A 17,484-nucleotide genomic window follows, 5' to 3' on the forward strand; every position below is an offset into this window, starting at 1 on the left:
TATGCATATTATTAGTAAATTTGGATAGAAAACACTCTGAAGTTTCTAAAAACTGTTTGAATGATGTCTGTGAGTATAACAGAACTCATATGGCAGGCAAAAACATGAGAAAGAATCCAGCCGGGAAGTGGTTTGTAGTTTTTCAATTGATTGCCTAGCCAAACTACAGTGTCAGTGGGGTCATTTTGCACTTCTTAAGGCTTCCACTAGATGTCAACAGTCTTTAGAACCTTGTTTCATGCTTCTACTGTTACTGGGGAGAGAATAAGAGCTGTCTCAAGCCTGAGACCAACAAGTTGTTTACTGCGCGGGCAAGCAGGCGCGCCGTTCCTTCTTTTTCCTCTGTAATGAATACACTATTGTCCGGTTGGAATATTATCGAAGATTTATGTTAAAAATACCCTAAGGATTGATTGTAAACATCGTTTGACATGTTTCTACGAACGGTAATGGAACATTTTGACTTTTCGTCTCTGGTTTTGCGCTCGCGCATTTTGCCTTTGGATAGTGATCTGAACGCGCGAACAAAAGGAGGTATTTGGACATAAATATGGAGTTTATCGAACAAAATTAACATTTCTTGTGGGAGTCCTGGGAGTGCATTCCGACGAAGATCAGTAAAGATAAGTGAAGATTTATAATACTATTTCTGAGTTTTGTTGACTCCAGAACTTGGCGGGTAACTGTATAGCTTGCTTTGATGGCTGAGCTCTGTACTCAGAATATTGAACAATGTGCTTTTGCCGTAAAGCTATTTTGAAATCTGACACAGCGGTTGCATTAAGGAGAAGTGTATCTATAATTCTTTCAATAACTGTTGTAAATTGTATCAACATTTATGATGAGTATTTTTGATGTGCTCATTCACCGGAGGGTTTTGGAGGAAATACATTTTCTGAACATCATGCGCCAAAGTAAAATAAGATAAATATGAACTTTATCGAACAAAACATACATGTATTGTGTAACATTGAGTCCTCGAAGTGTCATCTGATGAAGATCATCAAAGGTTAGTGATTAATTTTAGCTGTATTTCTGGTTTTTGTGACGCCTCTCCTTGCTTGGAAAATGGCTGTGTGGTTTTTCTTGTTTAGGTGCTGTCCTAACATAATCTAATGTTATGCTTTCGCCGTAAAGCCTTTTTGAAATCGGACAATGTGGTTGGATTAACGAGAAGTGTATCTTTAAAATGGGATATAATAGTTGTATGTTTGAGAAATTTGAATTATGAGATTTTTGTCGTTTTGAATTTGCCGCCCTGCTATTTCACTGGCTATTGAATAGTGTGTCCCGCGGGTGGGGAGGACAGGGAGCAGTCATGGACCCATTCAGTGTTGAAGCTTCCACCACTAATAAGTGGGGAGGACAGGGAGCAGTTATGGACCCATTCAGTGTTGAAGCTTCCACCACTAATAGGTGGGGAGGACAGGGAGCAGTCATGGACCCATTCAGTGTTGAAGCTTCCATCACTAATAAGTGGGGAGGACAGGGAGCAGTCATGGACCCATTCAGTGTTGAAGCTTGCATCACTAATAAGTGGGGAGGACAGGGAGCAGTCATGGACCCATTCAGTGTTGAAGCTTCCATCACTAATAAGTGGGGTGGACGGGGAGCAGTCATGGACCCATTCAGTGTTGAAGCTTCCATCACTAATAAGTGGGGAGGACGGGGAGCAGTCACCCATTCAGTGTCGTAAGATGGTGCATATGCATATTTGTCACCAATGATCTTGTGCCAATTCTGATATAGATTTGATTCTTCCAAACCCCTCAGCATACTTCCTGGTGTCCTTTCTGAAAGGGACACCATGGCAACACAGTATAAGCAAATAATCGGGTTTCACTCTGGTTTTTTTTACGAATGAAGAGTGAAAGTTCTTACTATTGTCATGAAGTTGCCCTGTTGGTGAGGTTTAGGACCCCCCCCCCCTCCATGAATACCGTTCCCCCTTTTTCTCTCTCTACTCTACAGAATGGACTCTTGGAAAGCCCTTTGTTAACATAGAGAGAGTAATGTAACATCAAAAGGTTAGGGAAAAGAACAATCTTTCTGTAATCCAACCAGTTGAAAGTGTCCGTTGGTACTTAAAGAATATGATGTCAGATCAGTTGTTGTCTGGGACATTATATCTGATGGTAGAACGACATAAATTGTATCTTGGAAAGTCTACACGTTCTAATTATCAGATTCACATGGAATTGTTGTGCAATTTAAATGTTTAAATATGAAACTATTTGTGAAAAGATTAAACGTAATTTTAGCTTTTAAATGAGAGAATTGTATTCATAAGTAAACTATGCTCGCTCATTGGCCAAGCCCAAGTGAATAGACATTGGTTGAGAACTATGAAACACGCCCTTCTCTCCCCCACTACAAAAGCCCATTGACGAAAGTCAACCTTGTGTTCCCAATGACGTGAGGACTAATGTCCATATGTTTAAAAGGGCTAATATCAACTACAACCTAACGAAATTAACTTCAGTTCCCGACAACGTGAGGACTGGTGTCCATATGTTCAAAAGGGCTAATTTCAATGTGAAGGACGATCACCACGCTGGACTACACCAGCCAGAATACGGCACGAGTTGAGTATGGCAACTTGGTATGAACTTTGAACTCTTATTCACTAAAGAAGTGATACGTCTTAGATGTCGAGTTATCAGCAGAAGCTGTAAATGTGCGTGGCCTAGGAAATAACAAACAATCTCTTACGAACCACAGGGTACTACAACGTATCCACCCAGAAATATTCTTCAAAGGACAAGGGGGAACTCTGCTGGGCAACCCAGCCTTCCATCTTTGACCAATTTATCGAAGCACAGCTCAGAGTAAATATATTTCTTGCATTTTCCTTTTCCGAATGGGTGGTTATTTAGAATGCATAACATTCTGTATTTACGATAGCATAGCTTCATAAGGTCCGATAGAGATCCAATCCTTTTGTTCCTCAGTCTTCCCGCTCTTTCATTCAAACCCAACCCCCTTTCTTTGTGTAACCAGCCGTCAAGTCGGTTTCGTCCTCCAGGGCCGCTTTCTTTTATGACCTAATTAGTAATCAGTGTATGATCCATCCTGTGTACAGTCGTGGCCAAAAGTTTTGAGAATGACACAAATATTAATTTTCACAAAGTTTTCTGCTTCAGTGTCTTTAGATATTTTTGTCAGATGTTACTATGGAATACTGAAGTATAATTAGAAGCATTTCATTAGTGTCAAAGGCTTTTATTGACAATTACATAAAGTTGATGGAAGAGTCAAAATTTGCAGTGTTGACCCTTTTTTTTCAAGACCTGTGCAATCCATCCAGGCATGCTGTCAATTAACTTCTGGGCCACATCCTGACTGATGGCAGCCCATTCTTGTATAATCAATGCTTGGAGTTTGTCAGAATTTGTGGGTTTTTGTTTGTCCACCCGCTTCTTGAGGATTGACCACAAGTTCTCAATGGGATTAAGGTCTGGGGAGTTTCCTGGCCATGGACCCAAAATATTGATGTTTTGTTCCCCGAGCCACTTAGTTATCACTTTTGCCTTATGGCAAGGTGCTCCATCATGCTGGAAAAGGCATTGTTCGTCACCAAACTGTTCCTGGATGGTTGGGAGAAGTTGCTCTTGGAGGATGTGTTGGTACCATTCTTTATTCATGGCTGTGTTCTTAGGCAAAATTGTGAGTGAGCCCACTCCCTTGGCTGAGAAGCAACCACTCACATGAATGGTCTCAAGATGCTTTACTGTTGGCATGACACAGGACTGATGGTAGCGCTCACCTGGTCTTCTACGGACAAGCTTTTTTCCGGATGCCCCAAACAATCGGAAAGGGGATTCATCAGAGAAAATGACTTTACCCCAGTCCTCAGCAGTCCAATCCCTGTACCTTTTGCAGAATATCAGTCTGTCCCTGATGTTTTTCCTGGAGAGAAGTGGCATCGTTGCTGCCCTTCTTGACACCAGGCCATCCTCCAAAAGTCTTCGCCTCACTGTGCGTGCAGATGCACTCACACCTGCCCGCTGCCATTCCTGAGCAAGCTCGGTACTGGTGGTGCCCCAATCCTGCAGCTGAATCAACTTTAGGAGAGGGTCCTGGCGCTTGCTGGACTTTCTTGTGCGCCCTGAAGCCTTCTTCACAACAATTGAACCGCTCTCCTTGAAGTTCTTGATGATCCGATAAATTATTGATTTAGGTGCAATCTTACTGGCAGCAATATCCTTGCCTGTGAAGCCCTTTTTGTGCAAAGCAATGATGATGGTACGTGTTTCCTTGCAGGTTACCATGATTGACAGAGGAAGAACAATGAATCCAAGCACCACCCTCCTTTTGAAGCTTCCAGTCTGTTATTCAAACTCAATCAGCATGACAGAGTGATCTCCAGCCTTGTCCTCGTCAACACTCACACCTGTGTTAACGAGAGAATCACTGACATGTCAGCTGGTCCTTTTGTGGCAGGGCTGAAATGCAGTGAAATGTTTTTTGGGGATTCAGTTCATGTGCATGGCAAAGAGGGACTTTGCAATTAATTGCAATTCATCTGATCACTCTTCATAACATTCTGGAGTATATGCAAATTGCCATCATACAAACTGAGGCAGCAGACTTTGTGAAAATTAATATTTGTGTCATTCTCTCAACTTTTGGCCACGACTGTATTTTTTTTAATATATATATATATATATATATATATATATATATATATATATATATATATACATATACATATATATATACATACATATACACACACACACACACACACACACACACACACACACACACACACACACACACACACACACACACACAGTGTGTTGGCAAAGAATTCAGACCCTTGCCTTTTTGTACATTTTGTTACGTAACAGCCTTATTCTAAAATTGATTAAATAAAACAAATCCTCGGAAATCTACACACAAAACCCCATAAAAATCTGAAATCCCTTATTTACATAAGTATTCAGACCTTTTGCTATGAGACACGAAATTGAGTTCAGGTGCATCCTGTTTCCATTGCTCATCCTTGAGATGATTCTACAACTTGATTGGAGTCCATCTGTGGTAAATTCAATCGATTGGACATGATTTGGAAAGGCACACACCTGTCTATATAAGGTCCCACAGTTTACAGTTCATGTCAGAGCAAAAAGCAAGTCATGAGGTCAAAGGAATTAGTCCGTAGAGCGCCGAGACAGGATTGTGCCAAGGCACAGATCTGGGGAAGGGTACCAAAACATTTCTGCTACATTGAAGGTACACAAGAACACGGTGGCCTCCATCATTCTTAAATGGAAGAAGTTTGGAACCACTAAGACTCTTACTAGAGCTGGCCACTTGGCCAAACTGAGTAATTGGCGGAGAAAGGCCTTGGTCACCTCCCTGACCAAGAATCCGATGGTCACTCTGACAGAGCTCTAGAGTTCCTCTGTGGAGATGGGTGAACCTTCCAGGAGGACAACCATCTCTGCAGCACTCTATCAATCAATCCTTTATGGTAGAGTGGCCCAATGGAAGCCACTCCTCAGTAAAAGGTACATGACAGCCCACTTGGAGTTTGCGAAAAGGCACCTATGACTCTCAGACCATGAGAAACAAGATTCTCTGGTCTGATGAAACCAAGATTGCCCTGAATGCCAAGCGATACGTCTGGAGGAAACCTGGCACCATCCCTACGGTGAAGCATGGTGGTGGCAGCATCATGCTGCGGGGATGTTTTTCAGCGGCAGGGACTGGGAGACTAGTCAGGATTGAGGAAAAGATGAACGGCGCAAAGTACAGAGATCCTTGATGAAATCCTGCTCCAGTGCGCTCAGGAACTCAGACTGGGGCGAAGGTTCACCTTCCAACAGGACACCGACCCTAAGCAAACAGCCAAGACAACCTAGGAGTGGCTTCGTGACAAGTCTCTGAATATTCTTGAGTGGCCCAGCCAGAGCCTGGACTTGAACCCGATCAAACATCTCTGGAAAGACCTGAAAATAGCTGTGAAGCAACGCTCCCATCCAACCTGACAGAGCTTGAGAATGCTCCCCATATAACCTGACAGAGCTTGAGAGGATCTCAAGAGAAGAATGGGAATAACTCCCCAATACAGGTGTGCCAAGCTTGTAGTATCATAACCAAAAAGACTCGAAGCTGTAATGTCTGCCAAAGGTGCTTCAACTAAGTACTGAGTAAAGGGTCTGAATACTTAAGTAAATGTTATATTTCCGTGTTTTATTTGTAATAAATTTGCTAAAATAATGAGAAAAAAATGTGGGCTTTGTCATTGTGAGGTATTGTGTGTAAATTGATGAGGGGAAAAAACAATTTAATACATTTTAGTGGCTGTAACCTAACAAAATGTGGAAAAAGTCAAGGGGCCTGAATACTTTCTATAGGCACTATGTATATACACTGCTCAAAAAAATAAAGGGAACACTTAAACAACACATCCTAGATCTGAATGAAAGAAATAATCTTATTAAATAGTTTTTTCTTTACATAGTTGAATGTGCTGACAACAAAATCACACAAAAATAATCAATGGAAATCCAATTTATCAACCCATGGAGGTCTGGATTTGGAGTCACACTCAAAATTAAAGTGGAAAACCACACTACAGGCTGATCCAACTTTGATGTAATGTCCTTAAAACAAGTCAAAATAAGGCTCAGTAGTGTGTGTGGCCTCCACGTGCCTGTATGACCTCCCTACAACGCCTGGGCATGCTCCTGATGAGGTGGCGGATGGTCTCCTGAGGGATCTCCTCCCAGACCTGGACTAAAGCATCCGCCAACTCCTGGACAGTCTGTGGTGCAACATGGCGTTGGTGGATGGAGCGAGACATGATGTCCCAGATGTGCTCAATTGGATTCAGGTCTGGGGAACGGGCGGGCCAGTCCATAGCATCAATGCCTTCCTCTTGCAGGAACTGCTGACACACTCCAGCCACATGAGGTTTAGCATTGTCTTGCATTAGGAGGAACCCAGGGCCAACCGCACCAGCAAATGGTCTCACAAGGGGTCTGAGGATCTCATCTCGGTACCTAATGGCAGTCAGGCTACCTCTGGTGAGCACATGGAGGGCTGTGCGACCCCCCCAAAGAAATGCCACCCCACACCATGACTGACCCACCGCCAAACCGGTCATGCTGGAGGATGTTGCAGGCAGCAGAACGTTCTCCACGGCGTCTCCAGACTCTGTCACGTCTGTCACATGTGCTCAGTGTGAACCTGCTTCATCTGTGAAGAGCACAGGGCGCCAGTGGCGAATTTGCCAATCTTGGTGTTCTCTGGCAAATGCCAAACGTCCTGCACGGTGTTGGGCTGTAAGCACAACCCCCACCTATGGATGTCGGGCCCTCATACCACCCTCATGGAGTCTGTTTCTGACCGTTTGAGCAGACACATGCACATTTGTGTCCTGCTGGAGGTCATTTTGCAGGGCTCTGGCAGTGCTCCTCCTGCTCCTCCTTGCACAAAGGCGGAGGTAGCGGTCCTGCTGCTGGGTTGTTGCCCTCCTACGGCCTCCTCGACGTCTCCTGATGTACTGGCCTGTCTCCTGGTAGCGCCTCTATGCTCTGGACACTACGCTGACAGACACAGCAAACCTTCTTGCCACAGCTCGCATTGATATGCCATCCTGGATGAGCTGCACTACCTGAGCCACTTGTGTGGGTTGTAGACTCCGTCTCATGCTACCACTAGAGTGAAAGCACCGCCAGCATCCAAAAGTGACCAAAACATCAGCCAGGAAGCATAAGAACTGAGAAGTGGTCTGTGGTCACCACCTGCCGAACCACTCCTTTATTGGGGGTGTCTTGCTAATTGCCTATAATTTCCACCTGTTCTCTATTCCATTTGCACAACAGCATGTGAAATGTATTGTCAATCAGTGTTGCTTCCTAAGTGGACAGTTTGATTTCCCAGAAGTGTGAATGACGTTGACTTACATTGTGTTGTTTAAGTGTTCCCTTTATTTTTTTGAGCAGTATATGTAAAATATATATATGTCACGACTTCCGCCGAAGTTGGTCCCTCTCCTTGTTCGTTCGGCGGTGGAAGTCACCAACCTTCTAGCCATCGCTGATCCTCTTTTCATTTTCCTTTGGTTTTGTCTTGTCTTATATCACACCTGGTTCCAATCCCATTCATTACATGTTGTGTATTTAACCCTCTGTTCCCCCTCATGTCCTTGTCGGTGATTGTTTGTTTGTAAGCATTGTGCAAGATATGTTCTGATGTGCAACGGGTTTTGTACCCACTTGTATTATTTTGTATATTTTAGTTTTCGGAGTTTTGAGCACTTATTTAACTGCTCCGTTTATACCAAGTTCGGTCTCCTGCGCCTGAATTCCCTGCCACCAGCACGCACCCTTACAGAGTCACCGACCCACCATGGAGTCAGCAGGAGCAGGTACCCCGGTTATAAGGGTGGAGGAGCGCGTCCGGGAGCACGCAGCAATGCTTCACCATCTTGGCACCACCATGGACCGCGTTGTCCAGACTATGGACTGCTGGGAGAGACTGGGAGTTCTTCCAGCGCCTCCACCAGCACACCCGGGGTCTTCTCTGAGCGCCCCTTTTCCACCTGGTTCCAGTGGGATTCGTCTCTCCCTGCCCCAGGAGTATGACGGAGAGGCTGCGAACTGCCAGGGGTTCCTGCTTCAACTGGAGCTATACTTGGCCACCGTCTACCCGGCTCCATCGGGCCGTGAGAGGGTGTCTGCCCTCGTCTCGTGCCTCACCGGGAAAGCCCTGGAGTGGGCCAACGCTGTGTGGAGAGAGGGAGATGCGGCGTTGGACCAGTTTCAGGAGTTCACCCGCCGTTTCCGGGCAGTCTTCGACCACCCGCCTGAGGGTAGAGCGGCGGGTGAGTGCCTCTTCCATCTGAGGCAGGAGACGAGGAGCGCCCAGGAGTTCGCCCTGGAGTTTAGGACACTGGCTGCCGGCGCGGGATGGAGCGACAGCGCCCTGATCGACCATTACCGCTGCAGTCTGCGCGAGGACGTCCATCGGGAGTTGGCCAGCAGAGACACCACCCTCACGTTCGACCAGCTGGTGGACTTGTCCATCCAGTTGAATAACCTGCTGGCTACCCGCGGACGTTCTGATCGGGGTCCGGTGGTTCCATACTCCCTCACCCCCTATCCGATACCTATGGAGCTGGGAGGGGCAGTGCGCAGGGAGACCGGAGGGGGTTCCCGCTCGTGCACCATCTGTGGCCGCAGAGGTCACACTGCCGGTCGGTGCCGGGTTGGTTCCTCTGGGGATCGAGGCAGCAGGCAGGGTGCTCTGGCGTCACCCCAGGTGAGCCGGCACCATTCTCATAACCCCACTGTTTCTTGGCGACAGAGGGCTCTCACGGGGTGGTCGTGAGAGTGCTCAGGTAGGTGTTTAGGGTTTTCCGTTGGTGCTACTACGGTGGAGAGTCCAGACCAGGTCTCCACCGTGCGCATTCCCCCTGAACATGCCGATTTGGCTCTCGCCTTCTCTAAAAAGGCGACTCAATTACCACCTCATCGACGGGGCGATTGTGCGATAGACCTCCTGGTAGACGCTGCACTTCCCAGGAGTCACGTGTATCCCCTCTCACAGGCGGAGACGGAGGCTACGGAAACATATGTCTCTGAATCCCTGCGTTAGATGTACATTCGGTCCTCCACTTCACCCGCATCCTCAAGTTTTTTTTGTGAAGAAGGAGGTAGATCTGCACCCGTGTATTGACTATCGGGGTCTGAATCAGATCACTGTGAGGTATAGTTACCCGCTACCGCTCATAGCCACAGTGATAGAGTCAATGCACGGGGCGTGCTTCTTCACCAAACTAGATCTCAGGAGCGCTTACAACCTGGTGCGTATCCGAGAGGGAGACGAGTGGAAGACTGCTTTCAGTACCACCTCTGGGCACTATGAGTACCTCATCATGCTGTACGGGTTGATGAATGCGCCATCAGTCTTCCAAGCCTTTGTAGACAACATTTTCAGGGACCTGCACGGGCAGGGTGTAGTGGTGCTACACGTGCCGACCTGGTGCACAGAGTGCTTGGTCGCTTGTTGGAGCATGACCTGTACGTCAAGGCTGAGAAATGTCTGTTCTTCCAACAGTCCGTCTCCTTCCTAGGCTATCGCATTTCCACCTCAGGGGTGGAGATGGAGAGTGACCGCATTGCAGCCGTGAGTAATTGGCCGACTCCCACCACGGTAAAGGAGGTGCAGCAGTTCTTAGGGTTTGCCAACTACTACTGGAGGTTTATCCGGGATTTTGGTCAGGTAGTGGCTCCCATTACCTCACTGCTGAAGGGGGGCCCGGTGCGCTTGCAGTGGACAGCTGAGGCGGACAGGGCTTTTAGTCACCTGAGGGCTCTGTTTACCTCGGCTCCCGTGCTGGCCCATCCGGATCCCTCTTTGGCGTTCATAGTGGAGGTGGACGCGTCCGAGGCTGGGATAGGAGCTGTACTCTCTCAGCACTCGGGTACGCCACCGAAGCTCTGCCCCAGTGCCTTCTTCTCGAAGAAGCTCAGCCCGGCGGAGCGAAACTATGACGTGGGGGACCGGGAGTTGTTGGCTGTCGTCAAGGCCTTGAAGGTGTGGAGACATTGGCTTGAGGGGGCTAGACACCCTTTTCTCACCTGGACTGACCACCGCAATCTGGAGTACATCCGGGCAGCGAGGAGACTGAACCCTCGCCAGGCAAAGTGGGCCATGTTTTTCACCCATTTTCTGTTTACCCTTTCTTACAGACCAGGCTCCCAGAACGTGAAGGCAGACGCATTGTCCCGGGTGTATGACACAGAGGAGCGGCCCATGGATCCCACTCCCATATTCCCCGCCTCCTGCCTGGTGGCACCGGTAGTGTGGGAGCTGGACACGGACATTGAGCAGGCGTTACGTGCAGAGCCCGCTCCCGTCCAGTGTCCCGCTGGGCATCTGTACGTCCTTTTTGCTGTCCGTGACCGGTTGATCGATTGGGCCCACACGTCACCCTCCTCTGGTCATCCTGGGATCGGTCGGACAGTGCGCTGTTTGAGTGGGAGGTACTGGTGGCCTACCTTGGCTAAGGACGTGAGGGTTTATGTTTCCTCCTGCTCGGTGTGCGCCTAGTGTAAGGCTCCTAGGCACCTGCCCAGAGGTAAGCGACACCCCTTACCCGTTCCACAGCGGCCTTGGTCGCATCTGTCGGTGGATTTTCTTACTGATCTTCCACTCTCACAGGGTAACACTGCGATCCTGGTTGTTGTGGATCGTTTCTCTAAGTCCTGTCGTCTCCTCCCTCTGCCCGGTCTCCCTACGGCCCTACAGACTGCGGAGGCCTTGTTTACACACATCTTCTGGCACTACGGGGTGCCTGAGGATATAGTGTCTGAAATTAAATAAGTTAATGAGTAAAACTTGCTTAACAAGTCACCTAATAAGTTGCATGGACTCACTATGTTTAACATGAGTTTTTAATGACTACCTCATCTCTGTACTCCAGACATACAATAATCTGTAAGGTCCCTCAATCGAGCAGATTCAACCACAAAGACCAGGGAGGTTTTCCAATGCCTCTCAGAGAAGGGCACCTATCGGTAGATGGGTAAAAAAAGCAGATTTTGAATACCCCTTTGACCATCATGATGTTAGGAATTACACTTTGGATGTGTATCAATACACCCAGTAACAATAAAGATACACACATTCCTTCCTAACTCAGTTGCCGGAGAGGAAGGAAACCACTCAGAGATTTCACCATGAGGCCAATGGGGACTTTAAAACAGTTACGGAGTTTAAGGACTGACTATGAGAAAACTGAGGATGGATCAATAATATGGTAGTTACTCCACAATACTAACCAAATTGACAGAGTGAAAAGAAATAAACCTGTTCAGAATAAAAAATATTCCAAAACATACATCCTGTTTGCAACAAGGCACTAAAGTAATACTGCATGTTTGCGACAAATCCAATACAACACATTACTGAGTACCACTCTCACTTTTCCACGAGCCATTCAGTTGTACAACTGACTAGGTATCCCCCTTTCCCCTTTCCTTTCCATATTTTCAAGCATAGTGGTGGCTGTATCATATTATGGGTATGCTTTTAATCGTTAAGTACTGGGGAGTAATTCAGGATAAAAAAGAAATGGAATAGAACTAAGCAAAGGAGAAATCCTAAAGGAAAACCTGGTTCAGTCGGCTTTCCACTTGACACTGGGAGATGAATTCCTCTTTGAGCAGAACAATAACCTAAAACACAAGGCCAAATCTAAACTGGAGTTCCTTACCAAGAAGGTAGTGAATGTTCAAGTGGACGAGTTACATTTTTAACTTATATCTACTTGAAAATCTATGGCAAGACATGAAAATGGTTGTCTAGCAATGATCAACAACCAATTTGACAGAGTTGAAGAATTTTTCTAAAGAATAATGTGTTAATGAAGCACAATCCAGGCGTGGAAAGCCCTTAGAGACTTACCCAGAAAGACTGACAGCTGTAATCGCTGCCAAAGGTGCTTCTACAAAGTATTGACTCAGGGGTGTGAATAGTTACAGTTGAAGTTTACATACACTCAATTCGTTTTTGGTAGCATTGCCTTTAAATTGTTTAACTTGGGTTAAATGTTTTGGGTAGCCTTCCACAAGCTTCCCACAATAAGTTGGGTGAATTTTGGCCCATTCCTCCTGACAGAGATGGTGTAACTGAGTCAGGGTTGTAGGCCTCCTTGCTCACAAATGCTTTTTCAGTTCTGCCCACAAATTTTCTATAGGATTGCGGTCAGGGCTTTGTGATGGCCACTCCAATACCTTGACTTTGTTATCCTTAAGCCATTTTGCCACAACTTTGGAAGTATGCTTGGGGTCATTGTCCATTTGGAAGACCCATTTGCGACCAAGCTTTAACTTCCTGACTGATGTCTTGAGATGTTGTTTCAATATATCCACATAATTTCCTTTCCTCATGATGCCATCTATTTTGTGAAGTCCACCAGTCCCTCCTGCAGCAAAGCACCCCCACAACATGATGCTGCCACCCCCGTTCTTCATGGTTGGGATGGTGTTCTTCGGCTTGCAAGCCCCCCCTTTTTCCTCCAAACATAACGATGGTCATTATGGCCAAACAGTTCTATTTTTGTTTCATCAGACCAGAAGACATTTCTCCAAAAAGTACGATCTTTGTCCCCATGTGCAGTTGCAAACTATAGTCTGGCTTTTTTATGGCGGTTTTGGAGCAGTGGCTTCTTCCTTGCTGAGCGGCCTTTCAGGTTATGTTGACATAGGACTTGTTTTACTGTGGATATAGATACTTTTGTACCTGTTTCCTCCAGCATCTTCACAAGGTCCTTTGCTGTTGTTCTGGGATTGATTTGCACTTTTCGCACCAAAGTACGTTGTCTAGGAGACAGAACGCGTCTCCTTCCTGAGCGGTATGATGGCTGCGTGGTCCCATGGTGTTTATACTTGCTTACTATTGTTTGTACAAATGAATGTGGTAACTTCAGGCGTTTGGAAATTGCTCCCAAGGATGAACCAGACTTGTGGAGGTCTACAATTTTTTTTGTTGAGGTCTTGGCTGATTTCTTTTCATTTTCCCATGATGTAAAGCAAAGAGGCACTGAGTTTGAAGGTAGGCCTTGAAATACATCCACAGGTACACCTCCAATTGACTCAAATTATGTCAATTAGCCTATCAGAAGCTTATAAAGCCATGACATCATTTTCTGGAATTGTGAAATAATCCGTCTCTAAACAATTGTTGGAAAAATTACTTGTCATGCACAAAGTAGATTTCCTAACCGATTTGCCAAAACTATAGTTTGTTGACAAGAAATTTTTGGAGTGGTTGAAAAATGAGTTTTAATGACTCCAACCTAAGTGTGTGTAAACTTCCGTCTTCAACTGTATGTAAATTCGATGTTTATATATTTCATTTTCAATCAATTTGAAACATTTCTAAAATCATTGTGAGGTATTGTGTGTAGATGGGTCATAAAAAAAATCTAATAAATGTTGAATTCAGGCTGTGACACAACAAAATGTGGAATAAGTCAAGGGTATGAATACTTTCTGAAGGCACTGTATATTTGTACAAATAAATACAACTAAATGTTCTGATCTTTATTATATCTCTCAGATATAGGACAGATCAACCCCCCCCCCCAGCTTAGACAGGGTTTAGATTGTTTAGTGGCAAAAATAAGTGGTTATATATATATATACTCTACCGGTACTCATTCCTACTCATTCAAGGGTTTTCTTTATTTTGATTATTTTCTACATTGTAGAATACGCATTAAGAAGGAACGAAATTCCAGAAATGAACTTTTAAGAAGGCACACATGTTAATTGAAATGTATTCCAGGAGGGTGCAAAGCTCTCATCAAGGAAAAGGGTGGCTACTTTGAGGAATCTCATATATAATATATATTTTGATATGTTTAACACTTTTTTGGTTACTACATGATTCCATATGCGTTATTTCATAGTTTAAATGTCTTCACTATTATTTTACAATGTAGAAAATTGTAAAAATAAAGAGAAACCCTTGAATGAGTAGGTGTTCTAAAACTTTTGACCGTTAGTGTACATGTTCCCTGATCTTTCTTATATCTCTCAGATATAGGACAGACACTTCAGAACAAACTTCCTTTTGATTTTGGGGGGAATATCTGTTGTTCCATGTTGTGAATCTGTTATTCAATGCATTTGTATGGGCTTATAGCGGTAAAGTCCACTAAAAAAAGGGGGCTTAAAATTCTAAATCAAATAGCTAAATGATCCTTGGTATGACATTCTTAAAATAATTCCATATGGCTTAGACCCCCCGGCTTAGGCAGGGCTTTGACTCTTATTGGTTAAATGCTGCAGTAATTTCACTCGTTTTAGTAGCTGATGTGTATAGTGTTGAGTCACCCGCATACATAGACACGCTGGCTTTACTCAGGTGTGAATGCTCTGGGAGTCTAAACCTACCTAACCAGTTTGAATATCAACCATCAGCAGACAATTAAGTAAATTGAGAGCCTTTGAGAAGATCTGTGAGAGAGTTTTGTGCTTACAGGAACGGTCATGTAATATATAGTGTAGGTTAACAGCAAGGATAAACCGCTATCATATGTCTTGCTCATATAGATATCAAAAGATAGAATTAACCCTTGCAAAGGCTTCTGGGGTTGATCTAATGTACCTGTGAGCAAAAGTACTGTTCCAAAAAGTAACACACTTCCTCTATGCCATTTCTTCTCCAACTTCCCCCCCAGCTCTTTTGGGAGAAGTTGTCTATTCACTTGCTGGTTAACAGGGAGCTATGTAGGATTAAGAACTGTCAATGATCACTGACAGGATTTAAGTCCCGCCTCCTGGGTCAGGTTCTACCAGACTTTACACCATATGCTAAATGACCCTGATTCATAACCATCAGCAATCACACCTTTTTGACAGAAAGTAACCTTTGTTTCAACTCTTGTGTGTTGTGCACTTTTGTGAGTTTGCAGAGTTCGGATGTAATCACCCAACCATGATGGCAGCACATTGGAAGCCCATGATACAGCGGCAATTTTGGAGGAAATATTGCAGAGGAGAGAGTTTGGGCCCAATGTGTATTTCCAAACTGGTTAGACCAGGAGGGTAGTCAACTACATTCAGCCGCAGGAAGATTTTTTCTTGAGCAGATAGTCATTGGGCCGGAACATAATTGTTATCATTTGTACATTGCAAATTGACCACAAGTAAGCCCAAACAGATATTATATTTCACAATACCATAATAATTTCATACTTTGATTACATTGAGACAGACCACATACATGTAACTGCCAAAATAATGGAAACACAAGTACATGAGGGATACAAAGTATATTGAAAGCAGGTGCTTTCAAACAGGTGTGGTTCCTACCCTCCTTAATCAAGCAATTAACATCTCATCATGCTTAGGGTCATGTATAAAAATGCTGGGCGGGCCATTATTTTGGCTACCATGATTATACCCCTATAGGAAGACAATGCCCCTATCCACAATCAATTAATGGTTTGATGAGCATAAAAACAATGTAAACCCTATGCCATGCCTGTCTCAGTCACCAGATCTCAACCCAATTGAACACTTATGGGAGAATCTGGAGTGGCGCCTGGGACTGTGTTTCCACAGCCAAAAATAAAACAACAAATGATGGAATTTCTCATGGAAGAAAAGAGTTCCAGACACTTGTGAAATCTATGCCAAGGTGCATTGAAGCTGTTTTAGCTCGTCATGGCCCAACACCCTATTAAGACACTTTATGTTGGTGTTTCCTTTATTTTGGCAGTTACCTGGATGTATATTTATTTGTGGGAGTATTTGCAAACAGATTTCCTAAACAAAAGTAATTTTGAGCTGAATTCCTTTGTCCATCAACAGAAATCGTATGTGGGTGTCAGTCACAATTTATTGTTGAAAATTTTGTTATAGAGCAGAGGGCTGGGAGTGTATATTTCCCTCTTAGCCTAGCAGTGATCCATTTTGTTAAAGGCAGATGTCAGAGGTGATGTGGCTGTAGGGCAGGGCAAACACATGGATGTACAGACCCAGGTGTCTTTTTTTTCACAACCACAATCTCACAAATACTTCTCTGATTAGCTGTGTAAAGAAAGCATTTATCTTATTCACCTATAGATTTGCGCGTACACCTTTAGGTCCCTAGCCTAAATAATCTATAGTCACTCAAAAGCCAGAGATGTGGATGTGATTACAAATGAAATGAAAGGCTGCCATACCTTTGTAGATTTGTCAGTAGCACCATGGGTAGTGAACCTCATTTGATCAATTTAAAGTAGAGATGAGACATGCTAACCCATTGAGAATGGGAGGGTGGGGCAGCAGATTTCCACTCAAATCCTTGAAAATCTTAAAAAGGAAATGACAAAAACCTTTTGGAGAGAATTAAATCGTGGGTCGACTTCTGGCTTAGACTACACATGATATACAAATATAGGACTATGATGAAAAAGCATATTTTTAAATATTGTATCTTAATGAAGTATCTGTATATGCAGGGCTAAGGTGACTTCTGTTAGTAATGCTTTCCTCTCTTCAAGAAGAGGTTTTCAGATTTTTACAGAGCTTGGAAATGTATTCTGTCTTTGGAATGTGTAAACTGACCTTTGTAACCTCAAGTGGCAGAGGGATTATTGGGATCCAGCCTGACCTGTTCTTTCTCCCACTGCCTGCACTGCAGATAGTTTTACCAGACCATTTACCTGATCATCATTGACTCACATTAAACAAATAAAACATCAAAAGTGGAACACCTTCAAGTGTCTAAAAAGTTATTATACATGATTGGAGATGTAAATATATGTCAATTAGTAATTTATTGACTTTTCATATGACATTTATAGAGTTTTCAAAGTATATAGACAACAGAGGGGGATTTCTGAAGATCTTTAGTAACACAATCAAATCTGATTAGATTTAACCTCATTCTATCTACGTAAGCCTCACCATCCATTCGGTGATGGAATAAAGTTTACATGTGTTAATCTGGTCTATCAGCCTAATT

Source organism: Salmo trutta, chromosome 1 (assembly GCF_901001165.1).
Source record: "Salmo trutta chromosome 1, fSalTru1.1, whole genome shotgun sequence".
NCBI lineage: Eukaryota > Metazoa > Chordata > Actinopteri > Salmoniformes > Salmonidae > Salmo > Salmo trutta.